Source organism: Halichoerus grypus, chromosome 1 (assembly GCF_964656455.1).
Source record: "Halichoerus grypus chromosome 1, mHalGry1.hap1.1, whole genome shotgun sequence".
Taxonomy (NCBI): Eukaryota; Metazoa; Chordata; class Mammalia; order Carnivora; family Phocidae; genus Halichoerus; species Halichoerus grypus.
Genome location: NC_135712.1, coordinates 109,253,733 through 109,279,840, shown reverse-complemented (window position 1 = coordinate 109,279,840; position 26,108 = coordinate 109,253,733). Strand labels below are relative to the sequence as shown.

Sequence of the window (26,108 nt, the reverse complement as noted above, 5' to 3'; positions counted from 1 at the left end):
TATGGAGCATTATTTTCAATAACAAAACAACAATGTGGGGAAGGGAGATTTTTAATTTTTTCCTCCTAAAAATGTAGTTTTCTTCATTTGAAATTTGACTTTTAAGACTGTGAAGAGTTTGAAATTAATTTAATGAAAGCTAATTTCAGCTCTTTCCATTCAAAGTGTACTAAGTTAAAATATATAAAAGTATGTGTTTTAAAGGTCTCCATTCAAGTTATTTGTAGCAAACTTTAAAATTGTTATCATAGGGGAGAGGATGAGGTTATTCATTCTTAATATCAGTTGCTGAAACAGGGCTATCTCTGCTTGCATATATTATATTGTACCCACCTCCTGTTGTTTCAATGATCAAAAACTAAGTAGCAAATATTTGGTGTGTTAGAAAAATGACACATTCTACAAGAGTTCTAATGTGTACATTAGAAACTATTACCTCAATTTTTGCTTCAATTTGTCTACAGCCAGGATAAAGACTCTTGCTTGGTAAACCATGGGGCAGGGCGGCATGCACTGTGTGTGTGTGTGTGTATGAAGGGTTCCACAGGGAAAGAACTCATCATCAGTGGAAACAGGTGAGTTCAGCCAATTCTTTTTTAGGACAAGGCCTTTGACATGAGAAATGGGTGATTCTGAGTGCAACACAATGTGGTTTACTTAGATTTTTTTTTTTTCCTAAGTCCCACATAGTCATGTCTGAGTTCTGTGGAGAAGAGAGGATTTAAGTTAATTGAAAAACAGTTGTTTCATTAAAATCTTTGTAAAACTTTGGGGCACAAGTAGCAGAGCTTTGTGAGCAACACCCTCCCAACACCCTCCCACCCCAAACTCCCACACACATTACCCCAAACCTCCATATAGTAGAAGGTAAAAACAGAGAAAAAAGATTCTCCCAAATGTAAACTTGGAACATCAGGCTATTTTGAAACTTGAATAATAATATAACATCCATTGGCAATGATGGTGGTTTCCATTGGAACTTTTGATGCCAGATCTAAGTGGAAGTACTTATCAGGAGCAAAGTGGTTAGTAAGATCTGTGTTCAGCAATCCCAGCAGGATGCCATGAGAGAGAATCTGCCAGAAGAGGAGAAGGAAGCATGAGTATACTTATGAGCCTAAATGAAACATATCCCAGTGGCCTTACATAAATACACACCTGGGCAGGATTTAGACATGCTGAGTAGGTGGAGCATAAGCAAGACAAAGCACTGATATTCTGTGATCTATTCATGCTCCCAAATTGGTGGACCTGGAGGAAGTCTTGACATACATATAGAAATTTGTTATATAGAGAGATAAATACATACATATGTAATACATTTAACCAGAAAGTAAAGCTCATTATATCAATCATTCAACCATTTTGTTCCTATGTCATGTTTTCTCATTAAACTTTTGTCTATACCAGAGATTGATGAGACAAACTGAGATGTGCCATGGGTTCTAAATACATTCAAAATCGGGGCACCTGGGTGACTCATTCATATATAAGCAGATGCTTAACCGAATGAGCCACCCAGGCGCCCCACCTCAACTGTTATTTTCAAATTCAGTTCCAGTACACTCCAGTTTAGTCAGTTACAATTTGTAAATATCCCCAAAACTGTGCTCAGTTATCAATAAATATACATTTTTATACCTATATCACATATAGATTCAAGTAAGAGCCAAAACATAATTTATTTTTAAGTCAGCATTATGTAAATGATTTCTTCTAGACAAAATACTCCTAACTCTAAATATTTTATTTTGTTAAAATACTGCATTATTTTTATAATTGTTTTCACTGACATTTAGGGAATAATGATACAGATTCAATGAGTTGGAAAGAACTATCACTTCTAAATGTCTAATAATTAGGAAAAGCACCATTCATAAAACCTCTGAATTTTTTTCGTCTCTGCTTTTTTGCATTTTTGGAAAGTACACTGAGCTTTTATAGAGTAATAAGGATGAAGCTCATAAAATGCTATCTACAAGGCTTATGTGAGCTTAAGGTACATTATAAGTTATAAATAACAGGTCTTAAAATTTAGATAAATAAAATGAAGAACTAAATAATTTCTATAACATATCATCAAACAAAAATGTGAAGTGATTGAGTGATCTTGGGAACAGAATGAAAAGAGTTTGTAATTTAGGCAGCAATTTGATAATGTAGAATATGGGTAAAAAACGGGGGATCAGAATTTTATTTTTTGTTTCATTCAATAATCGTGATATGCTTAAAAGATAAATGATCATTCATTTTACCAGATCACTGAATAATCACTAAATAGGTGATTGTGGATATATCTTGTTTATAGAATTGAAATGGTTTTACTGTGAAACATTAGTCACTTAAGATTTTAAGATTAACCAGAACTATTGAGGGATTATTATATATGATGTCTTAAAATAGTCTTCTTAGGGTAAGTGTAAATTACAGGATATGATTTTTTTAAATAATTTCACTTACTCATGTGGAATTTGAGGTGATAAATATGGAAACACTTTGCTGGCTACAAAGCCCTGAATGAATGTTCTTTTTTTTTCCTTTGATTTTATCTTTCAGTCATGTACTTGTTGTTTTTCCTAGACATGAGTGGTATAATGCATACATTTGCAGAGAAAACTGACATCTGATATTTTTGATAGCTAGGAAATATTTCTGTTGTGGTACAGATAAATATATAATTAAAATATCTACATCTACATATAATAAAATTTCAAAGAGAGATCTAATTAAAATAATGTAAATAAAAGTGCTTCTTGAACTAAAAAAAAGAGAAACATTAGTCATTTATACAAGCATGTATTACTCAAAGTTTCTCAGAAAGAATAAACATACTTGGTTTGTTGTCTCATCTTTCACAATTCAGAATTACTTCATTTTTAAGAAATTCTCCTTCCCTAAGATGCTATTCAAAACTATTTGTATATCTAAGAATGTCTAGCAAATTTTTGCTCACAATTCTATGATCTATAAATAATGATGAAAGCACATTGAGTATTTGTTTTCAATTATCCTGAAATTTTTAACTGTTTATTTTGGAGCAAAAAGTAAACTCGTAATAAATAAACAATAGTAAAATGAACTCTCAATGTCCCCATCACATAGCTTCAATATATATCAATGCATGGAAGACCTTGTTTTATCTGTACCTTCATCATTTATTGAAGTAAATGCCAGGCATCATATCATTTAATGCATAAATATTTAATATTTATCTCTAAAAGATAAGAATTCATTTTTAAAATAATTATGTGGTAGAATGACTTATTGTTTTCATGTCTTCACTTCTCTTCTGTTGTAGGGTTATATGTTCTTGATCTTTCCATGTGACTTCGCTGTTCCTCCCCTCTGGACAAAGTTTATGTCCCTACCTGTGGATATTGAACTTGGTCATGAAAATAGTTTATAATATTAATGACATGACATGACACCAGCAGAGACTATGTAGGGCTGTATGATTAAGTTTGGCCTGTGTGCTCCTGCCATCTGCCATTAGAAGAACATGTAATCTAAGGGGACTAAGAAACTCATGCAACACAGGCTGAAGTGGAACCAGCAATACAATGCAAAAATTTGGGGGACAGAGAAACACATACTTGTTGAGATTTGAGATTTAGATTTAATTATTGCATCTGAAATTTCTTAATATTTCTCCAATGTCATCATATATTAAATATCCAATTTTAAAATTTTTAATTCTATGAAAAATGTGATAGATATCATATAATGTATGATGTATATATATATTAAATGTATAATGTCCATGTATATATGTGTGCGTATATATGTACAATATAGTATATGTGTATAAACCAAATTCTTTTTTCAGTTTTTCAAATTAGAATGACATGTTATACTTGGTTAATGTCTCTAAAATCTCTAGGCATCTTCTCCAGTTCTTTTATTTTATTGTAATTTACTTGTTGAATAAATTAGGTTGTTTTTCCTGTAGATTTTGCTGCAGTCTGAATTTTTCTGATTATATCCCTGTGACTGCCACTTAACATGTTCCTCTGATTACTGGATTTTGAATATGGAGGCTTACTCAGTTTCATGCTCACTTTTGCTTGGTTGCTTCTGTAAGATGACTTCACAGATGCTGCTGTGTTCTTTCATCAGGAGATACATGATGTCTAGTTTCCTCCATTTTGTAATGTTAGAAACCCTTAAAAATGAATGAATTGATTCATGAATCTTTGTAGAATTGAAATATGGTAATATCTTAAATCTAATATTCCTTCTTTACTTATTAACTATAATACTCCTCTAAAGAGGCATTTTACATATCTACTATTCCCCAGGGGTAGCCAAATATATGTAGAAGAAAAAGGATAAATGCTTGTTCTTTTCCTTCATTTAGCAGTTTTTAAAATAATAAGCTGCATTTTCCCATATTGACCATATTAAACTCATGGATTTAAACTTTGTGATATGTTTAAACTTATTGTAGTTATATCTTTGTTTATGGTCAAATTGTTCCCTTCTCAAGTAGGCTCCTAAATATTTTGGTATGACTTTTTTGGTGTTTTTGATAGTTCCCTTGCTATTTGGTATGCCCATCTTATACATTTCTTATTACTGAAATCAACCATTTATTAAGGAACTCTCATTCTTTTTAGTGAGACATAATATTTCAATTTTAGTGCTATTTGTGTGTTTATTCTAGACTGCTCATTTTTCTAGGAATTTTACTGGATAGCATTTTTTAAGATAAAATACATTATAAGAAAAAAAATTAAGATAAAATATACCATGAGTTTATATTGTCTTCTTTTTCCAGAGCTAAGAATCCTGATTCTCAATAACATGAGGAATGATAAATTTACGAAATCACATAATTTTCTCGTTTGTTTTTTCTAGCTTACACGTAAGTTTCATAATGTCAGCATCAACACTACCACAAACAATATGATTTTTAAAATTCTTTTAAGATACATATTTCATTTTGCAGTTATTTTTGTCCTTAGAATATACCTACCAAAGATGTATAATCTGTGACTGTATTTTGAAGTCAGTTGGAATAGTTTGTTTCAGTGTAGTTATATCAATAACTGGATACACTTTCATTCTTTGTTTGCAATATACACATGCATGTTAGATAGTTTCCAAAGATGGCCTCCATCAGTTCTTTTCTTACTGGTCATATGTGCCACTCTCCTTTTGAGAGATGGAGTTTATTTCCCCACACCTTGAATCTGGGTTGGCCTTATGACTGCTTTGACCAGTAGAATGTAGCAGAAGTGATTTCCTGGGATTTCTGAGCCCAGGTCTTAAGATAACTGATAGCTTTTGCTTCTTGTTTCCTTCTTAGGTCTTCTTGGAACCCAGTCCTCAGGCCTGAGAAAGTCCAAAAAGCATTGATGATAGACCCATGTGGAGAAGAATCAAGACTCCTGGTGAGAGTCCCAGCTAAGCTCCCTCCCCTGGCAGGCAACAACATGAATGGAATCATTTTGGACCCTCCAGGTCTTCCAACACCCCAGATCAAGAGCCTGCTATTCTGAGTTTTTTATAAAGTCAATTTAAAAATTGCCCTATATTTCCTGAGATCTCCTGGCTCTGCCCACTCACCCACTCATTTCTTTTATCTGGAACTTTCTTTTCATTACTTCCGTTGACACTGTTCTTTTCAGTTTGGATTCTATACCCAGAAGTTTGTTCCTCATCATAGTTGAACTTTATCCTAGAAGACAGCTTTTGTTGAATAATTTTGAAAATTCATAAGACTGAATTGTTCTAGCAACCTCACACCTGACTGTGGACCCCTTGTGCCAACTTAAAAATCTACCTCCCATCCCTAGTTGCAACTGATGATTTTCAGATTGGCCCCTCACACCTTCAGTGAGTAATTACTGGCAATTTGGGGGTTCTCATGTTTTCAGATCCATCAGATACTTCATTATTATTGTCACCATTTCCCCAGTTGTATTGTGGAGTTTGTGGGGATACTTGGCTTCTAGTTTTGTTGTAGATGTTTGACAAGGAATTTGGGTTTTTGTTATCCTAGTTGCTCTATCTGTTTTCAGTGGGAGCAAATTGAGGAGATGACAACATTCTTGCTATTATAAATGTTAAATCAACTCATACCACAAGTGAAAAAAAGGTAACATAGAAGAGAATTTAAAAGAAAATCAGAGAGACCTGAATTATAATTTTAGTTTTGCCACTTACTAGCTATGTGAACTTGCAAAAGTTTTTTAGTATCACTAAACCTTAATTTGCTCTTCTAAAATAGGGGTAGTAATGGCTTTTTGCCTCATAGTATTGTTGTAATGGAGATAGTGCATGATGTACCTAACAGACTTAACACAGTGAACAACACATAATAAGCATTCTGTAACTTTCACCACACTTATTATTTATAAGTGATTTCGAACGTCTCTATGAGACTCCTAAAATTTGACATTAGATCACATCTAGAAATAGTACAGAAGAATGTATATAATTATTTCACTCTCTTCCATGTTGGTACATTGAACACTTTCATCGAAGAAGGCCCAGAATAGCAGCAGAAACATTCTACATAAAACAGTAATTATCAGGATAATTATCATTATTATTGAGCACTTATGTTGTGCTTAGTGTTATGCATCTACTCATACATTTAATCCCTATTGCTACCTTTAAAGTAGTATATTACCTCTTCCATCTCTGTGAGGCAGATTCCTCCATCAGACGAATCTGATAAACTGCCCAAGTTAAGCACATGGAAATTTCATGTCTGCTCAGTTGGATTCCAGAGAACTCCATGCTGCTCTTATACAAGCAACAATAGAAGGAACTTAGCTTCAAGAAAAGAGGAACTCAGTATAGCGCAGAGAAGAGTAGATTTGGATGTTATTTGCAAATATTCAAAATAATTTCATAGGGAGGAGGAATTAGATTTAGTCTGAGATGCTTTACAGGACCGAACTTGTCTAGTGGTTAGGAGGGAATTGAGGTTATGTTCAGTTCCAGACAAGAACAAACTTTCTATCCTATGAATATCTGAAAATTGGATGAGCTGCCTTGAGATGTAATGTGTTCCTCATCATTGGCTATGCCTTGTGTTATTGGAGATGCTGTGAAAAGTGTGCATGTCTTAAATGGGCCTGGATGACCCCTGAGTTCCCTCCTACTTAGAGAGGCTATGACTGCGGGTAGTGCTCCAGGCATAACAGAATCCTGGAAAAAAATAATCCCAACTTTCAGGCACCTGAGCTTAGTTTAGACAGTCATATCAAAACAAAACAAACCAACAACAACAAAAATCAAAATCCAACCTTCAGTCTGTACTGAAACCACCCTGTCTTATGATCAAATTGCCACTGTTCAGAGTTCTTTAAACCATTTAAAATTATACAGATGTAATGTCATCTAACATTTAAAATGTTTACCATTTGCAGGATCTAATGATTCTAATAGCTCCACGTGAATTAAATTATTTACCCCTCCTAGCAAATTCACAAGGTAGGTATAGTTATCATTTTATAGATAAGGACATCAAGGCACATCAAGGGTAAATAACCTGGCAAAGGTTACAAAGTTAGTAAATGAAGGAGAAAAGATTTGAGCCTAAATAGTCTGACTCCAGAATCCACACTCTTACTATGCAATGGAAGTGACGATAATAATAATAGAATTAATATTAGCTACCAAGATCCAAATATTTTCTAATTTTGTGGAGCTAAATCTTATACCACCCTCATGATACTCATCATCTTTAATCTTATCCATAACTCTAGGAAATACAGCTGAGAAGACTAAGCCATAGCACAGTTATGTATCTTGTCTCCACAAATTGTAAATGGATGAAGGATTTGAGCCCAGGAGTGTGTAGTTCTAAAATCTCTGTCCTGGGGCATATGGGTGGCTCAGTTGGTTGGGGATCTGACTCTTGATTTCGGCTCAGGTCATGATCTCAGGGTTGTGAGATGGAGCCCCAAGTCTAGCTACAGGCTCAGTGCAGAGTCTGCTTGTCCTTCTCCCTCTGCTCCTCTCCCCTGCTCTCTTGCTTTCTCACTCTCATAAATAATAAATAAATAAATAAATAATATCTTAAATAAAAAAAATAATAAAATCTCTGTCCTTAAATATCATGCTTTCCATATAATTTCATGCAGCTATGGCCTACCTACCCCACTGATCATTTTCTTCTGGTGTCATTCAACTCTTTTTTTTTTTTTTTAAGATTCTATTTATTTAAGAGAGAGTGAGCAAGAGAGAGAGCATGAGCAGAGCCTAATTCCAGGACCCTGGGGACCATGACCTGAGCTGAAGGCAGACACTTAACCAACTGAGCCACCCAGGCGCTGCTCAACTCCATTTCTCTCTCTCTCTCTCTGTCTCTGTCTCTCTCTCTTCTAGAAAACCCTGCCTTTAGATATCCATTCATGTCAGTGTGACAGATAGGCAGCCCCAAAGCAAATCAGCACATATTGACTTAAGAGGTGACTCTGCTTCATGGGCTCATCCACACGATCCTGCTCTGGTTCTCCTTTAAGCAACCTTGTACCAGTTACTGTATGGCATCACCTTTCAGGGAAGGTTATTTTCATTGACTACAGTTCAAAACTCCTACCTGAAGGACAAACAAAGATGGTGTGAGATTTTAGGCATGAATTAATATCTTATTTTATTTTCCCAACACCACAGAATTTATAACAGGCTAACATTTAGATAATTTTTTATATATAAATCTAGCTCAGACTGGAAAATCCCTTTTTGCCACTACCTTGATATGACTTGTTGATATTTATGTCCCGTCATTTTTCCTTTACATCATTAGCACTCTGCTTTTAATAGCCAATGCTTAATCAAGTTGATTTAAAGGTTCACCGTCCAGATGTTGTTTTTCATGAAAAAGAGTAAAAGAAAACAGAGCTGTCATTTCTCTCCTAGCATAATTTCAGAGGCTGAGGTGCTGATGACTACATGCAGAATGTGCAGAGACCCTTAGAGACTCTGGCGGCCAGGACAACCATTAGCCATGCTAAGTACGTTAATAAGGAATAGTGCAGATAAGGCTTTCTGTTTTACTCTTGATATTTGGTTTTTTTACCAAAAAGTGATGTTGAGGGGCACCTGGGTGGCTCATTCAGTTGAGGATCCGGCTCTTGATCTCAGCTCAGGTCTTGATCTCAGGGTTGTGAGTTAAAGCCCTGCACTGAGCTCCACACTGGGCATGAAGCCTACTTAAAAAACATGACGTTGAGTAATAATCTGTTGTCAACAGAAGCTTCCTGATTTTCTTTGCTACATTAACTCTTCTAGGTCATAACTAATGACTTTCTCATGACCCTGAGTTTCCTGGATTTGTTTACGCAGGGCAACTGAACAGGTCATTTCCACATATATCTTAGAGTCTCAATAATGAAAACTGTCTCAATTGATAGCACCAAAGGTTATGAATGAAATTGATAAGGAATATAAAAAACGTGAATATATAAACACATTTCTACCATCTGTGCTACTAGATGAAGTGATGCCACAGGCAATGCTATTCAAAGTGGAATACAAATGAAATTTGAATCATATGACATTTTACAACAGATTTTCCTTCCTTAGAAATGCCTTAGTCCAATATTAAAATTAATTTGCCTTCTTTAAAAACAAAGACTGGGGGGCGCCTGGGTGGCTCAGTTGGTTAAGCGACTGCCTTCGGCTCAGGTCATGATCCTGGAGTGCCGGGATTGAGTCCCGCATCGGGCTCCCTGCTAGGCAGGGAGTCTGCTTCTCCCTCTGACCCTCCTCCCTCTCATGCTCTCTGTCTCTCATTCTCTCTCAAATAAATAAATAAAATCTTTAAAAAAATAAAAATAAATAAATAAAAAATAAAAACAAAGACTGGCATAGACAACAGCATATTATACTGGGTAAGGATAACAAATTGCCTTGGGATTCATAATTTATCTTGAATAACACACACACACACACACACACACCATCTTGTGAAAATCAAGAATTGTTATATTTCTTTTTGTTAGTTTATATATCATATATCTTAATTTCTACATCATTACATAAATCCAAACTATGAACCTTAAAACAGCCAGTTATTTTACCAGCAAAATGGGTTTATTTGGGTATAGCGGAGGAATTGCAACTGGGAACATGCAAGCTATGACAAACCATAGGCAAGTCTGGAGATCAAAGGAAAGGAACATTACTTTATAGAGAAAAGGAGGAAGTTGGGAGGGCTAGCTGCTTTAGAGAAAAAAAAGTCTACTGGAGGAAAGCAAAAGTTGAGAGTAGTGATGATTTTTCATTGGCTGAATTATGGTATTTTCTTATTGGCTGAGCTTGTTGCTGGGTAAGGAAAAATTCTTCCCTTGTCTTTCTGAAGTAATAAAGTAGGCTTCTTCTCTTTGCAAATGCAAGGTATAGTCTCTTCTTGTTGAAGTCTGCAATTCTGCAACTGATGAGGAGGAGTGGTGGAGGGCGAGTCAGGAAGACCTTTGAGGTCTTCTTTATGCAGTTTCACAGAACTAAGTCAGTTGTTACATACATTAAAAATTTCACATAGAAACCATACCAAGAGAATAGCTAGCAGTAAACCATAGACTGGGGCTCAGATTCCAGACAGAAGTTAAGTTACAATATTGAAGGAAAAATGAGGGTCAGGAAAACTAATAAGGGTCAGAAACCAAAGGCAAGCATTTTTTTATGAGTTAGGGAGCACTGTCCCTTCTGTAGACACCCTAGGAATCAGAGAATAGGCAGAGGTCAGACAGCTCCTATATAGGGTCTGAGGATGTTAACTTCAAATCCTGGTTCAGACAAATATACCTACATAGCTAGAGGCAAGTGATTAAATATATCTCAAGCTCATATTCCTCATATTAAATAGGGATCACAACACTACTTTGCAGGTCATTCTGAAAATTAACTGAGTAAATGAGTATCAAGTGCCAGACACATCATAGAAACTCAATAATTGTTATTTTCTTTAACCAGGATCAAAACAGAAGAAGCAAAATAAGTACAAATTGAGATAGTAACTTGCACTTCAGCAGTGTATCATGGGGTATTCTACAATCTCTAGACTATTCATGACCCCTTTTGTTCAACTCAAACAACTGAATTGCTCACAGTAGCTTGCATTCTCTAGGAGAAGAATTTTGATAGTGAGGCCTGGTGGAGGACGATTCCTATGAAAGGAATGGATACAGCTTGTTGATTCTATACTTTGTTTTTACTAGCTGACAGACTGTTCACAACTCCAGGAGGCAGAGCTGTTAGCCAAAGGTGAGGTTCTTTTTTTTTTTTTTAAGATTTTATTTATTTACTTGAGTGAGAGTAAGAGAGAGAGCACGCACAGAGGAGAAGCAGACTCCCCATTGAGCAAAGAGCCTGACGCAGGGCTCGATCTCAGGACCCCAAGATCATGACTGACTAAGCCACACAGACACCCAAGGGTGAGGTTCTAAGAGTAACCATCATGTTCAAAGTCAAGTCAAAGACAGAGTTGGAACTGAAAGAGTGGTTCTTAAGGCATCTCTACATAGATAACTATAAACTATGATCCATTTTAATAGAATCACAGCCCACAAAAGTTTAGAAATAAAAGTTACTGTAATAATCACTCAATTTCAAAAACAATATCAATGACATCCAAAGGCAACATGTTTGATTAAAATATAAGTTATCATTTTAAAACATAAACTTGATAACTAAAAATTATTTAGGATTTGAAAGAACTAAAGAAGCTAAGTGCCCTCTCACTACAAATATTGTTATGCCATAACTAAAGCTATCTCTTCATTTGTGTTCTCTCCTCTTGATGGATTTTATTTTTATTATTTATTATTTTTTATTATTAACATATAATGTATTATTTGTTTCAGGGGTACAGGTCTGTGATTCATCAGTCTTACACAGCACTCACCATAGCACATACTCTCCCCAAAGTCCATCACCCAGCCACCCATCCCTCCCACCCGCCACCACTCCCGCAACCTTCAGTTTGTTTCCTGAGATTAAGAGTCTCTTATGGCTTGTCTCCCTCTCTGGTTTCATCTTGTTTCATTTTTTCCTCTCTTCCCCTATGATCCTCTACCTTGTTTCTCCAATTCCACATATCAGTGTGATCATATGATAATTGTCTTTTTCTGATTGACTTATTTTGCTTAGCATAATACCCTCTAGTTCCATCCACTTTGTTGCAAATGGCAAGATTTCATTTTTGATGGCTGCATAATATTCCAGTGTGTGTGTGTGTGTGTGTGTGTGTGTGTGTGTGTGTGTGTGTGTGTATCACATCTTCTTTATCCATTCATCTGTCAATGGACATCTGGGCTCTTTCCATAGTTTGGCTATTGTGGACATTGCTGCTATAAACATTGGGGTGCAGGTGCCCCTTTGGAATACTACATTTGTATCTTTGGGGTAAATACCTAGGAGTGCCATTGCTGGGTCATAGAGTAGCTCTATTTTCAAATTTTTGAGGAACCTCCATAGTGTTTTCTAGAGTGGCTGCACCAGCTTGCATTCTCACCAACAGTGTAGGAAGGTTCCACTTCCTCCGCATTCTTACCAACATCATGCAGCAAAGGCAGTCCTAAGAGGGAAGTATATAGCAATACAAGCCTTTCTCAAGAAACAAGAAAGGTCTCAAATACACAACCTAACCCTACACCTAAAGGAGCTGCAGAAAAAACAGCAAATAAAGCCTAAATCCAGCAGAAGAGAAATAATAAAGATCAGAGCAGAAATCAATGAAATAGAAACCAAAAGAACAGTAGAACAGATCAACAAAACTAGGAGCAGGTTCTTTGAAAGAATTAATAAGATTGATAAACCCCTGGCCAGACTTATCAAAAAGAAAAGAGAAAGGACCCAAACAAATAAAATCATGAATGAAAGAGGAGAGATCACAACCAACACCGAAGAAATACAAACAATTACAAGAACATATTATGAGCAACCATATGCTAACAAATTAGACAATCTGGAAGAAATGGATGCATTCCTAGAGATGTATAAACTACCAAAACTGAACCAGGAAGAAATAGAAAACCTGAACAGACCCCTAACCAGCAAGGAAATTGAAGCAGTCATCAAAAATCTCCCAACAAACAAAAGTCCAGAGCCAGACGGCTTCCCAGGGGAATTCTACCAAACATTTAAAGAAGAAATAATACCTATTCTTCTGAAACTGTTCCAAAAAATAGAAATGGAAGGAAAACTTCCGAACTCATTTTATGAAGCCAGCATTACCTTGATCCCAAAACCAGACATCAAAAAGGAGAATTACAGACCAATAACCCTGATGAACATGGATGCAAAAATTCTCACCAAAATACTAGCCAATAGGATCCAACAGTATATTAAAAGGATTATTTACCATGACTAAGTGGGATTTATTCCTAGACTGCAAGGTTGGTTCAACATCCGCAAATCAATCAATGTGATACAATACATTAATAAAAGAAAGGACAAGAACCATATGATACTCTCATTAGATGTAGAAAAAGCATTTGACAAATTACAGCATCTTTTCTTGATTAAAATTCTTCACAGTGTAAGGATAGAGGGTACATACCTTAATATCATAAAAGCCATCTATGAAAAACCCACAGCGAATATCATTCTCAATGGGGAAAGACTGAGAGCTTTCCCCCTAAGGTCAGGAACGCGGCAGGGATGTCCACTATCACCACTGCTATTCAACATAGTACTAGAAGTCCTAGCCTCAGCAATCAGACAACAAAAAGAAATAAAAGGCATCCAAATTGGCAAAGAAGTCAAACTCTCACTCTTTGTAGATGATTGATGAACTTTTATTTTAATTCAGATATCAAGATTTCAGGATTTAAACAGAAGACTGAGTCTGAAAGACTTTGCTTTGCTGATGCAAAATTCATAGTCACTGAGATAAATTCAGAGACCTTGTTTGAGAGCAAGTCTAGATATGACTCCTGTTATCTACTGACTTAATCAGGAGCAAGACCTCTGCAGCTGTAACAGAAACTTCCTCTTATAGATAAAAATCTGCAGCTTCAGCGCCAGCCCTAGGTCCAGCCTCAAACCCAGAAACCCCTCAGGAAAAGACCACACCTGGGTCCCAGCCCTAGGCCAAGTCCTATATCTAGGCCCAGATCCAATCCAGAGTTAGGCATAATCCCAAACCCAGATTTAGGATTAGGCTTGTCCCAGCCTCAGCTTCAGGCCCCAAGTCTAGCCTAGGACCCAGACCCATGATCCACAGGCCCACCGCAGACTTAGACCCAGGCCCAGCCATAGGCCCAGATCCTGACATGGGTTCCACAGCCTGGCTCCTGAGCTCTAATATCTTTTCTTTGCTCTATTGCCTGAGGATTCACATCTGTGCTAAGGCAAACATTGTCTCTTTTAAGATAATGGAATGATATGAAGAAGGAGAATAGTTGAGTTATATTTATTTATTTTTTAAATCCATTGAAAATCAGGCAAATTTTTAATTTTTTTGTAAATTTTGTAAGAAGGTACACCAGTGTCTTTTTGTTGTTTTGTTTTGTTTTTTTGTTTCATTTTACATTTGAAAACTTCATAATTAAACTTTCCTAACAGGTGTTTTAATATTTTTATTCAATGTGCCATCTGACTCACTACATAAACTGTGATTAGTTTTGTGAGCCTGGTCACCCAAAATATATAGTTGATATCACTCTAGTGGCACTGATTCTGTTTGGCTTTATTTATTACACAGAGCTCTAAGATCAATGGAAGTGGGGTGAAAGTTCCCACTCCCAGACACAGACAAACCTCTAAGGTCTAGTCCTATGTCCTATAAGGCTCCCTTTCCTAGTAACAGGTTGAATTTCTGTCTCCTTTGACTGAGAAAACCACCCTTAAATCATCATGCTTTCTTCCTCTGAGGATTGCTAATCTGAAAGCTTGGTGGTCTTTGCATTTTAGGAATTTGCTCCTTAAATACCCTTTATTTCTCATAACTCTGGCTCTTGTGCTAATAAGATTTATGATTTAAATTTAAAATTTATTTCTTATTTATGCAATTAGGACTTTTTTTAACCATATGTAGGAACCAACTGACAATTTGTTTTGAACTCTATCTATTCCCCTTCTATAGCAATAAATGCCCAGGATCCATTGTTGGGACATTCAGCCCATTTGAGAAGGTGGTAGAAAGTTTCAGATATCACCCCAATATTCATTCTACTACATTTCTTCCTCTATGCCCTCTTCAAATACTATTTACTTTAGTCCATCTTGAATACTTTCTTAGAATTTGGAAACTATTGTCTTTGTTCAGAATCCATTTCTTCAAAACATCTCCATGACTAGGCAAGATTTTGTGGATCTTTGAAAGATTTCTCACCTCCATCCACTGGAGGTCACTGTGTATTTATGCAGAAAGCCTATGAATTTTTCTGTTTCTTTCCATAAGTTGTCAATTCCAGATTGTTTTCATTCCCTTCTCTTTTCTTGAGGGGATGACATAAATTATATTTTAGAAGGGATTCAGTACTCATTGGCCTACACAGAACGGTATTCTTTTGCTTACTTTCTCTCAGTCCTATCCTGGGGTTTACTGCTATTTGTTCATAAAACTTGAGCCCGCTTATACCCACTATCATAGCATCCTCATCCCCCTCTACTTTCACTCTGCCATGTCTAAGGTCACTTCCCATCCTCCTTATCCCATCTGTTAAGGTCTGTTCAAATTCCCAATCAGCTTTCTTGTCCCCCTTCTCAAGGACACCAAGAACTCCTCTGCACTAATCCAAAACTGTGAAAGACTTAGGATAGGATATCTGTGGCCATCTCCGATGAAACATCTCTGATTCTACTCTTCTATTGCTAGGCAACGATGACTTTGGCTGGGAAGATGTACACTGAGCAGACTTAACTTTGAGCCTTGCACTCCCTCAGGCTTCATAGAAAACTTGTCTCACATCCTCCATATCCATGTTATAACTTGAAGGAAGGAAAGAATGGAGAGTACAAAAGTCTTCCTTTTTAAGAGCAAAGCAGGCATTGCTTCCACTCCTTTCCATTGGCTAGAATTCAGTCCCACCCTCATTCTTGGCTATAAGATGAGAAATATAGTCTTTAGTTGGTAGTCAAGGGCCCAGCTAAAACTCAGGATGTTTTATCACTAAAAAAGATAAGGGGATATTTGCTGTAATGGGGCAAATAATGTTTTTGGCATCAGCTGTTGTTATTAGCAACTGAAACCCAAAGACATGCTTCCTGTTCCAGTCATCAAGAAGGGGTCTTTGATCGGATAAAACTCTAGTACAGTATTTCTCCACCTTGGCACCATTGATGGTATGGACAAGATAATTCCTTTTTGTAGAGGGGTAGGGAGTTTTGTGACCAGGCTCACAAAACTAACCACAGCTTATGTAGTGAGTCAGATGGCACATTGAATAAAAATATTAAAACAGCTGTTAGGAAAGTTTAATTATGAAGTTTTCAAATGTAAAATGAAACAAAAAACAAAACAAAAAGACACCAGTGTACCTTCTTACAAGCTGTTCTGGCATATTTAGCAGCATCTCTGCCCTCTCTACCCAGTAGATAGTAGTAGTGTCCTCCCTCACCCCCCAGTGGTGACAAACAAAAATGTCTCCAGGTATCGCTGCATGTGCTCTGGGAGCAAACTAGTTCTGACTGGAAACCACTACTCTAGCTGTACATGCTATCTCAGAGAGCCTCTTCTTTTAATGCATATTCCCCTTGTTTTCAATTGAGCTATCCCTGAGTGTCAGAATTTTCAACAGGAGTCAAGTTAATCCTATCCCTTCATCATTTTCACTCAGTTAACAAATATCTATTAAGCACATACTAAATACTAAATTAGAGACCTCATGCTGATTGATGGGCAAATATGGAGATTAATTAGGGAACTATGTCTTCAGAGATGCATAGTCTTATAGGGAAGATCCTTGAGTGTCAGAATTTTCAACAGGAGTCAAGTTAATCCTATCCCTTCATCATTTTCACTCAGTTAACAAATATCTATTAAGCACATACTAAATACTAAATTAGAGACCTCATGCTGATTGATGGGCAAATACGGAGATGAATTAGGAACTATGTCCTCAGAGCTGCATAGTCTTATAAGGAAGATAATATATGTGAACTATTACATAGGCTAAGAGATAAATAATAGCAATAATACATTATAGAAAGTGAGACATGTCCTCATTTTACCGACTTCTTTAGAACGTGCCTGCTGTCAGTGTAGCTGAGATGGCAATTTTTATTTTGTTTGCTGTCAGGATGACTGAGTTATCACCAGAACCTTGGGTCTTCTCCACATGATGACCTTAAGATGTCCTTCTGTAACCTTCCAGAGAATGGTCTCATTACTTCAGATGTTCCCTCCTTACTTCCATTAGAAACCAACTTAGAAAAAGGAAAATGATATGGTAGTCTGAAGATACATTTAAGACTATAGTACTTCATATTTTAGTCTGGGATCCTTTGGTTGCAAGTAACAGAGATTCATAAAAGTACTTCAGGCAAAAATAGAGAAACTTATCAAAAGGTTACAGAGTTATTTCTATCTATTACTTCCATTTTCCCAGAGGAAAGAAGTACATTCAGATTTTATGAGAAATCTTTCTAGTGTTCTATCTGTAAAGGCTGGTAGAGGACTGGTTTTGCCAGCTTTCATCAAGTTTGGCACAGATAAATCTAGTATTTATCTTCAGAATATGGAGACAATATGTATCTATTGACCTGAACTTTGAAACTTGAGCTGTAATTGTAAAAGAACATGAAAATTGCCATAAAATATGTTTTCCTTACTAGTCTGTTTCTTTCACTAGGATGCATTGATCTTTAAAATCTAAAATAAAATCTTTTCATTTAGTAAGAGGATAATTCTTGTAACTGGTTATGCAAATGTTAACTATTATAAGAAACTTTCTTTTCCGTTTTACTTTTTATCACTTAAAAATCTAATTGGTATGCTTCCAACTAATTTTATTTAACTTGTTAGATGAGCAAGTGAGGCTGGTACAGAACTTAAACTGAAGAAGATTTACACCAAAAATTAACCTAAGAATTTACACCAAAGTAGAATTTATTAAAGATCTACTCTCTTTTAGGTATCCCAGTTTCTGAGTTCTTTTCTTCTCTTCTTGATGTTTATACCTTGGAGAATTAAATTTTGGAGACATCCTTTTCCACTCTGCCCCACTTACCCTTAATAAATCTGCTAAATTACTCTGATCAGAGAATCTGCTTCCAGAGAAACTTCTAAATGGGAAAAACCCACAAAACTCCATTTCTTTGACCACAGTAGAGGGAACTAGGGTTCAATGTTTGACCCAATCAGTTTCTTTCTCAAAGGAAGTGTTTGGAGTAGGATACTCCAAAACAAGGATAATAATCACATATTAAAAATGTTTGTTATGTGATCAGCAAAGAAAACAATTTCAGGCTATAGGATAGAGCACAGTAAGCAAGTTCTTAGGAGACCAGGCATATGCCCCTAGAGGTCCAAATGCATATGTGAATGTAATGGCTTAAGCTGCTCCTTATCCAGAAGACTGAGTAGATGAAAAGCTTGCTGAATTAGTCCATATTGGCAAAGATATAAGAAGAAGCAACAGTAGTGTAGCCTTTATTAGCCTGGCAAGGTCATATGAGTTTCTTATCAGTCAAGGGATGTTAAGTTTGAGCCATTTCTCCAGCCCCCAGTCCGAAGGGCTTTAATCTAGGTAAGATGACCCCAGGAGCAAATTGGAGCTGTGAGGTGGTTGGAAAAAGCCTTACTGGAAAGCACATGACACATACTAGGTAACTACAGTGAGGCCCTTCAGATAGGTCCTCCAAAGAACTCATACTTGCATCCATGCAGGCCACTATTAGGAGGCCTGCTTCCTGCAAATGTAAAGCCCAGGGACTGCAGCAGGCTGAGTTATGCAAAAAGATCCTTGCTTCTTTCTCCTAATCCCATCTCTCCACAATCTGATTTTGGAGGAATCTGAAGCAGAAGACGAAAGAGATTAGAGTCATAAATCAGGAAAGGCTTTGAATTTGGATTTTCAGTGACATTTTCATTTAGGTTGGCCTAAAATTTTAATATTAAAAAGTGATTATTAATTATTGTGATAATATGTTCTAATAACAGAGTATGGCTATACTTACTCACATGATTGTTGAGACTAACAGATGTCAGAAGACCCAAAGAAGTCATTTTCAACATGGTTTAGCTAGTGTTTCCAAATGAGAGGAGTCTGATGTTTAGATAATTTTGATTTCAGTGACTCCTTAGAATGCATGCAATAGATGGAGAGAATAATAGGAAAGCTATGCGGTAAGAATGTGCTATTCTCTAGAATGAGAATTGGTTGTTGGAAAAGGGTACAGTATAGAACATTGTTATGAGATACTTGGCCATTTAAGAAAAAAAAAAAAGAAACATGGTTAAAAAGCCATCAGACCATGTTAAGGACCTGGTAACCATCACAGTACTAAGTTTTGGAATCCACATGAATCTTGAGAAACCTAGAAAGATTAAAAATAGATATTGACTAATATACTAAACAAATGGACTAAATCTGATCAATATACCTTGATGTTAGTATGTCCTGGGCTTTCTGGCAGAGATAGTGCTTCTCACTGTTAAAGCATGGCTATTACGAGGTTGAAGGAGATGAGAATTTAGTACTAATTTGTCCAGAGGGAATTTTTTACTGTCTGAAAGAGCACATCAGGACTTCTCTGATATCATCTACCTACCAGTGACTGATGTGGAATCGCATTAAAGGTGTTGGAATATTTAGATAATATGATTGTATTTGGAAAGTCTTTGGGGAGATGAAAACTGAAGCCCTAATGTTAGACTATCTCAAAGAGGCAGAATAGAAAATGTTCCCTAAGAAGTATTAGTTCTGCTATGCCTAGGCCTCTGTTAATTATGTAGCAGTCATAGTTTCTCATCAGGGGAAATTTTGTCCTATCTGCTAGCTTCCACTCAGTAGATTTAGAGAAGTGAAGATGCATTGAAAGTACAGCTGGTGTTTAAAGCTGTCAATCAAAGATTACACCTGGTTCCCATGTCTCATACTGATTTGACTTGTGAGCATTTGGTTAGCACTAAGCTCGCTCCCATCTGTAGGATGATGTTCACAGCAGCTTTGTGAGGAAGAGGATTGACTCAGTCACCTCCAGTGAAACCTGGAACAAGTAGTCTAAATCCTAGGCCAGTGATTTTCAATCTTGGCTGATTATGAGAACCATCTGGGGAGATTTTTTAAAATTCAGAAATTCTAATTCAAGTAATGTTTTTCTTTTAAATGGTCTCCGGGTGACTTTAATATTTTGCCAGGGTTGAGAAACCTCTGTCTTAATCAAAATATCTTCATTTTAATTCTACCAATTTTAATAAGCATTATATCATTCATTGATGCTGACTCATAGGTCTTATGAATGGTATTATAGTTTTAAAAATTAAATCACTGGGTAAAGAAAATTGTGGCATTTGCTAGTCTATAGCTAAAAGCTCAATTCCCCATTCATAAACTAGATTTTTTGCACTGAAGTGGGCTACATGGTTAATTTAAGGTGTATATATTTGGAGGGTCTTTTAAGAGTAGACTGGTAACAACACTTTTATTTCTTGATTATGTCCTTCCTTGTCCTAAACTGGATGGGATGATACTATAAGGTTAGCTGGCCAAAAGTGATTTAATCACTCGTTAACGGCCAGGGTTCAGCCAGAGAAGGCAAATGTTCTGTAAGGCAGTCTTCATTCTCAGACCACCGACACCCTTCATTTGGGGTATAAATCGGATGGACCTCTTAAAGCTGGGAGGGGGGGCAGAGACATGATCGAAAATCTGGGGCTTTCCCCAGAGATTGCACCAACAGAAGCTGAGAAATATACATTTAAATCTAGTGTCTCTCTAGATGGAAAGAAAAGACTGAAAAAGAGACCCTTTGGGTAGTTTTGGAGGTTCAGAGGAGAGTGGAATGAGAAATATTAGCACTCCTGGCAGGATAGCTCTAGATCTTTCCTAAAAGTAGGAGAATCCTATTCTAAGGATGGGAGAAATTATTTAATGGTATGTGACATAGTGTACTGATGCCTAGCACGTGGGCTATGGAAGCAGTTGGTATTGCTTTAGAAATACTGCTCCCTTGTGCTGAGAGTGATGCATGATGAATTCAGTGCTTTAAGGAGGAAACATGCCGGAGCCAGTCAGAAGGCACAATTTGGCTTCACTATGGCAGAGGATGTTTACACAAAATGTGACTCCTTCCCCTGAGAAAAATATCACCCAGCAAGTCAGGCTATCTAGAAAAGCCACCAAAACCTATAATCAGTATGCATTGATTTTCTGTCTTTAGTACCAGAAAGACAAAATCTGGACAATGTTTTCCAAGTTAAGAACCACATTATAATTGCTATGCTCAGGAAATCCAACCTGAAATTTCCCCACCCCATTGAAGGGTGGAGGTTTTTTTTGTTTGTTTTTGTCAATTAATCTGGGAGTATTTTTACTTGGTGAAGATGTGAATGTCCCTATCTTTCCCAAAGGGATCCACAACCGAAGAGATTTAACAAAATTTCATTAATCATACAAGGAACTCTCCAATGGGGCAAAAAGACAATAGATTTCCAAGTCAAGACATCCAACGTCACTAAGAATGTTGCTACTGGATTCCTTCTCTGTCCTTTAATGGTACCCATCTACCTCTCATTATGGACTGCTTCTCCTACACTGAAGGAGAAACTAAAAAAGACTTGTCTAAAGGCTCTCATATCGGTTCATCATAGCAATGAGATAGAAAAAAATTCAAGATGCCCTGTGCAAAGGCTTGCCACAGAGTTGAGTTTTGGATAGACATAAAATAATTTATGGGTAGAATCAAACTCATGTCAGAATGTACATCAGTTGTGATTTCATCTTATACATACAGTAGAGCCAGAAACTGAGAGATGAGAGGTGGATCTATTTAAGGGGATCTTAAAAGCAATCTATCAATCACGAAGCTTCAGGGAAGAAGCTCCACAGCCCCACTCTCACGTGCAAGCTCAGGAAACATACACAAAACCTATGAAAAAACTTTATTATCACTCCTCTAACTTTGGAAAATTGTCTACTTGTGTTACTCAGTTTCTAACTGTGGGCTCCCCAGGACTGTGGGGCTGTCTTAATAATTTGCTTATCAGTAGAACTTATTACTGGTTCCGTCACAAAGGAGATGCTCAAAATATTTGTTGAATATTTCTTCTCTCCTACTGATGAAGCCGTTAATATTTTTACTGAGTTAGGACTATTTAAAATGTTTTTCAGATAAATAGTTTCAAAATCTCCAATTTTGAGTAAAATGTCGTCATTATAAATGATGTGGCTGGGCATTTTATTGGCATTTTTTCTGTCTCTGTTTCTGCTGAGCTCCCTCAGCAGAAAGTCTGAGAACAAAACAGCAGAAGGCAAGAACTTGTAATTTCCAAAGCAAGGCTGAACACTCTATCCAGAACCTGCATAGGAGGGGCTAAAATATGCAGTATTGACTCTGAGCGTCCCACCCACCTCAGCAGTACCAAAGAATGGAGGTCCAAAAAGCCAGGGTGTTAGAGGAACAACTGATATGTTGACAATTATCTGGAGGAAGAGGGGCTTTCTGGAGTATCCCGAGGGCCTAGATAGGATCACCGTTGCTTAGGAACACAATAGAACCATCTGACTCATGCCTGAAAAGAAATCTCCAGGGAGAGGTTGGCTGAGATGGTTTGTAGCACTAGCAGAGAGATTTATAATAGCTGTACTCCCAAAAAGTGCTTGCTTTTCTGCCGCAAAAGAACCCACATAAGGCATTGGCTTGGGGTCTTTATTCATGGGATTCTGCCCAAGGGGGTTTCTGCCGGGGATATAATCTGACTAGAGAGAGGCTGAGGGGAGATCAGAAATTGTCAGTTAAAGGAGAGGCCACTACTTTGCAACAGATCAGCAGTTTGGAGGGACTCAGTCAATACTAGCTTTGTAACTTTGGGGTTCCAGTGAAGAATGAAAATGCACGGTCTCTTGTTTAAAAATTATTAAAAATTTTAAAGTGGTAATGACAGAGCATTAAACCAAGCACAAGGTTTCTCTAAGCATATGGTCTGGAGAGCTACACAGGTCTCACACCCATGAAGCTGGCAGTTCCAGTAGTATAATCACTCAGTTCCCAAAAGCTCCCAAAAGTTGCTTCAAGAGAAATAGGTAGATTTAAACTTCTGCCACAGGTGGAGATAAACAGTGTCAGATTACAGAGCTATAAATAAAAGAAGACATCTCCTGCTTTTTACCTCTCTTCCAACCCTCTAGGAGTCAGAGGCTACCTTGGGAATGGAAAGATGAGTGAAAATGAGGGGGTGCCTGGGTGGGTCTGTCGTTAAGTGTCTGCCTTCGGCTCAGGTCATGGTCCCAGCGTCCTGGGATCAAACCCTGCATCAGGCTCCCTGCTCAGTGGGGAGCCTGCTTCTCCTTCCCCAGCTCCCTGTGCTTGCATTCCCTCTCTTGTTATCTTTCTCTGTCAAATAAATAAATAAAATCTTAAAAAAAAAAAAAAAAAGATGAGTGGAAATGAGGCATAGATAAGGAAATAGATCTGAATGTTTGTGACTACCGCACCACCTCTCCCCAGTGCAGGCTTCCAGTGGGAAGCAGACAAAATGAAGGGAGAAGTTTAAGTTTGGAATATTAACTATTATACAAGACGCACATTTGATTCACTGAAATTAGATAATTGGAGGGAGGAGATAAAAGTAACTCGAAAATCTCTTTTAACATCTGAGAAATTATGGGACTTGCCCAAGATGTTATCTAAGTGGTGATGAAAAAGAAGCATACCAACATAGAGGGTTTGCAGGGCAGTGATGGGAAAGAATAAAGGCACTTTATGAACATACCCCCAAAGAATTCTGTTTGTTCACTGTAATGCTTACAACTATATTTATTTACTCAACCTTCTGTTGAGTAAACATACACACTTGCACAAACATGCATGCCCACATACATGGACGGACATTAAGATACACTTACATGAACCTAAAGGATGATTTGAGGTGAAGAAATTGAACTTGTGACTTAATTGGGCAATGTTTCACAATTATATCTATTATAAGCCACAGCAAAAATAGAGCTAATAAAACAAACAAACAAAAAGAATGTGTACATTTAAAATATCTTTGTTGTTGTTCTACTTACATGAGGGAAACTCCCTGGGCATCTGAACTATGGAGGTGGGGGATTATAACTCTAGACCAAAGTAGACATACAGAAAGCCATTTTGGCCAAGTGTTTAATTTTAAAGTTGTAATTAAATCAGCTGTACTATACAGACAAATGTGCTTTTACTGCCCTCAAGTGGTTGTAATTCATCACTGCAGTATCTCTATTTCAATACAATGTTTCCATCACAATCACATCTTAGAGGCTTTTTGACAAAAGACATCTGAAATAATCATCTTTAATTCTCAAATATTTTCTAAATAATCAAATAATAAAATGGACAAATTAGTTGCATTGAAATATTTCCACTCTGTACAGATTTGCAAAATTGTTAGTTTTGTCTTCTTTTTAAATTTATCTGTAACTTCTAAGTTCACTGGGTAGGAAAAGGGTTTGGGGATAACTTTACTTTCCAAATTAAGCACTGAAAACAGTCTCATTTCATACAAATATTTAGAGGGTGTATACCCTCTTTGACATCTTCTAAGCGCTGTTTGCCTCTTTCCCTTCTACCTCATAGGAAGCTCACCTTACCCTCCCTGAGTGCTGGGTCTTTGTAGAATTGGCTGGTTGATCCACCATGTTGCTGCCTTGGCTCCTCCTTGACTGTTTCAGATGGTGTCAACTCCTTGAGTCTCAGCCATGCCCTCCCCCACCAAACCTGGTCTAGGGAGTTGCTTGGACATTTAGTTCCTGGCATTTATCCTCAACCATGTGGCAGGGCTATTCCAGGTCTTCTGGTTCTCAGCAGCATTTTTCACATGCCTCCTGAGGAAGCAGAGACATGTCTAGATGCCCTCACGTCCCAAGAGAGCCTGTGTTGATGCAAGAGATCTATCTTACGCCCTCTTTTTTTTTTTTTAACATTTATTTATTTATTTTGGAGAGAGAGAATGCAGGGGGGAGGGGCAGAGGGAGAGAGAATCTAAAGCAGACTCCCCACAGAGCACAGAATCTGAAATGGGGCTTGATCACATGAGCCGGAGATCATGACCTGAGCCAAAATCAAGAGTCGGAGGGTTAACCGACTGAGCCACCCAGGTGCCCCTCTTGCGCCCTTTTGTGTGAAATCTCCTCTGCATCAGAATCTCCTAGAAGACTTACCAAAACCCAAATGTCTGGAAAAAAAAAAATCACAGATGTCTGCCTCCCCCCACCCCTTGCTCTCTCCCTCTCCTTCTCCCTCTCCCTTTGTCCTCATTCGGTAGGTCTAACAGGTTTCCAGATGATGCCAATGCTGCTGATCCCAACACCCTTTAATTTTTTTATTTTTTTTAAAGATTTTATTTACTTATTTGACAGACAGACAGAGACAGCTAGAGAGGGAACACAAGCAGGGGGAGTGGGAGAGGGAGAAGCAGGCTCCTGGCTGAGTAGGGAGCCCAATGTGCAAGGAGCCCAACTCGGGGCTCGATCCCAAGACCCCAGGATCATGACCTGAGCCAAAGGCAGACGCTTAATGACTGAGCCTCCCAGACGTCCCCCAACACCCTTTATGAACTGTTCACCTAAACCCGTACTTTCCTGAACTGTTCACAAGAAGGCCCCCCTTATCTGCGGTTTCGCCATCGGCAGTTTCAGTTCCCGGCGTCACTCTCCGAAAACAGGTGATTCTCCTGAGGAATCAGCAGCAGGTCAGTTGCAGCCTAACGCTCCCTCGCGCTGCCTGCGCCACTCCCCTCTCTTCATCTCACGTAGGCATTTGATCATCTCACATCATCACAAGAAGAATGGTGAGTAAAGCACAATAAGATATTTGGAGAGAAAGACCATGTTCACATAGCTTTTATTACAGCATATTGTTATTACTGTTTTATTATTAGTTATGGTTGTTAATGTCTTACTGTGCCTAATTTATAAATTAAACTTTATCATGGGTGTGTATGTGGAGAGAAAAACACAGTATATGTGGCGTTCGGTACTATCCGCAATTTCAGGCATCCACTG

General features: G+C 37.4%; 1 long non-coding RNA gene across 2 annotated transcripts; it reads right to left on the bottom strand.

The window, feature by feature from the left end:
* Window positions 1-922: 922 nt before the first annotated feature.
* Window positions 923-24,758, bottom strand: LOC144379927 (uncharacterized). Of its 2 annotated transcripts, none has more exons than XR_013443467.1 (4): window positions 24,696-24,758; window positions 4,059-4,162; window positions 1,159-1,262; window positions 923-1,076 (listed from the first exon to the last, which is right to left on the bottom strand). It is a non-coding gene; the product is annotated as an uncharacterized LOC144379927 (long non-coding RNA). The 2 variants fall into 2 exon arrangements; XR_013443468.1 differs by lacking the exon at window positions 24,696-24,758 and adding an exon at window positions 4,976-5,030.
* Window positions 24,759-26,108: the final 1,350 nt, after the last annotated feature.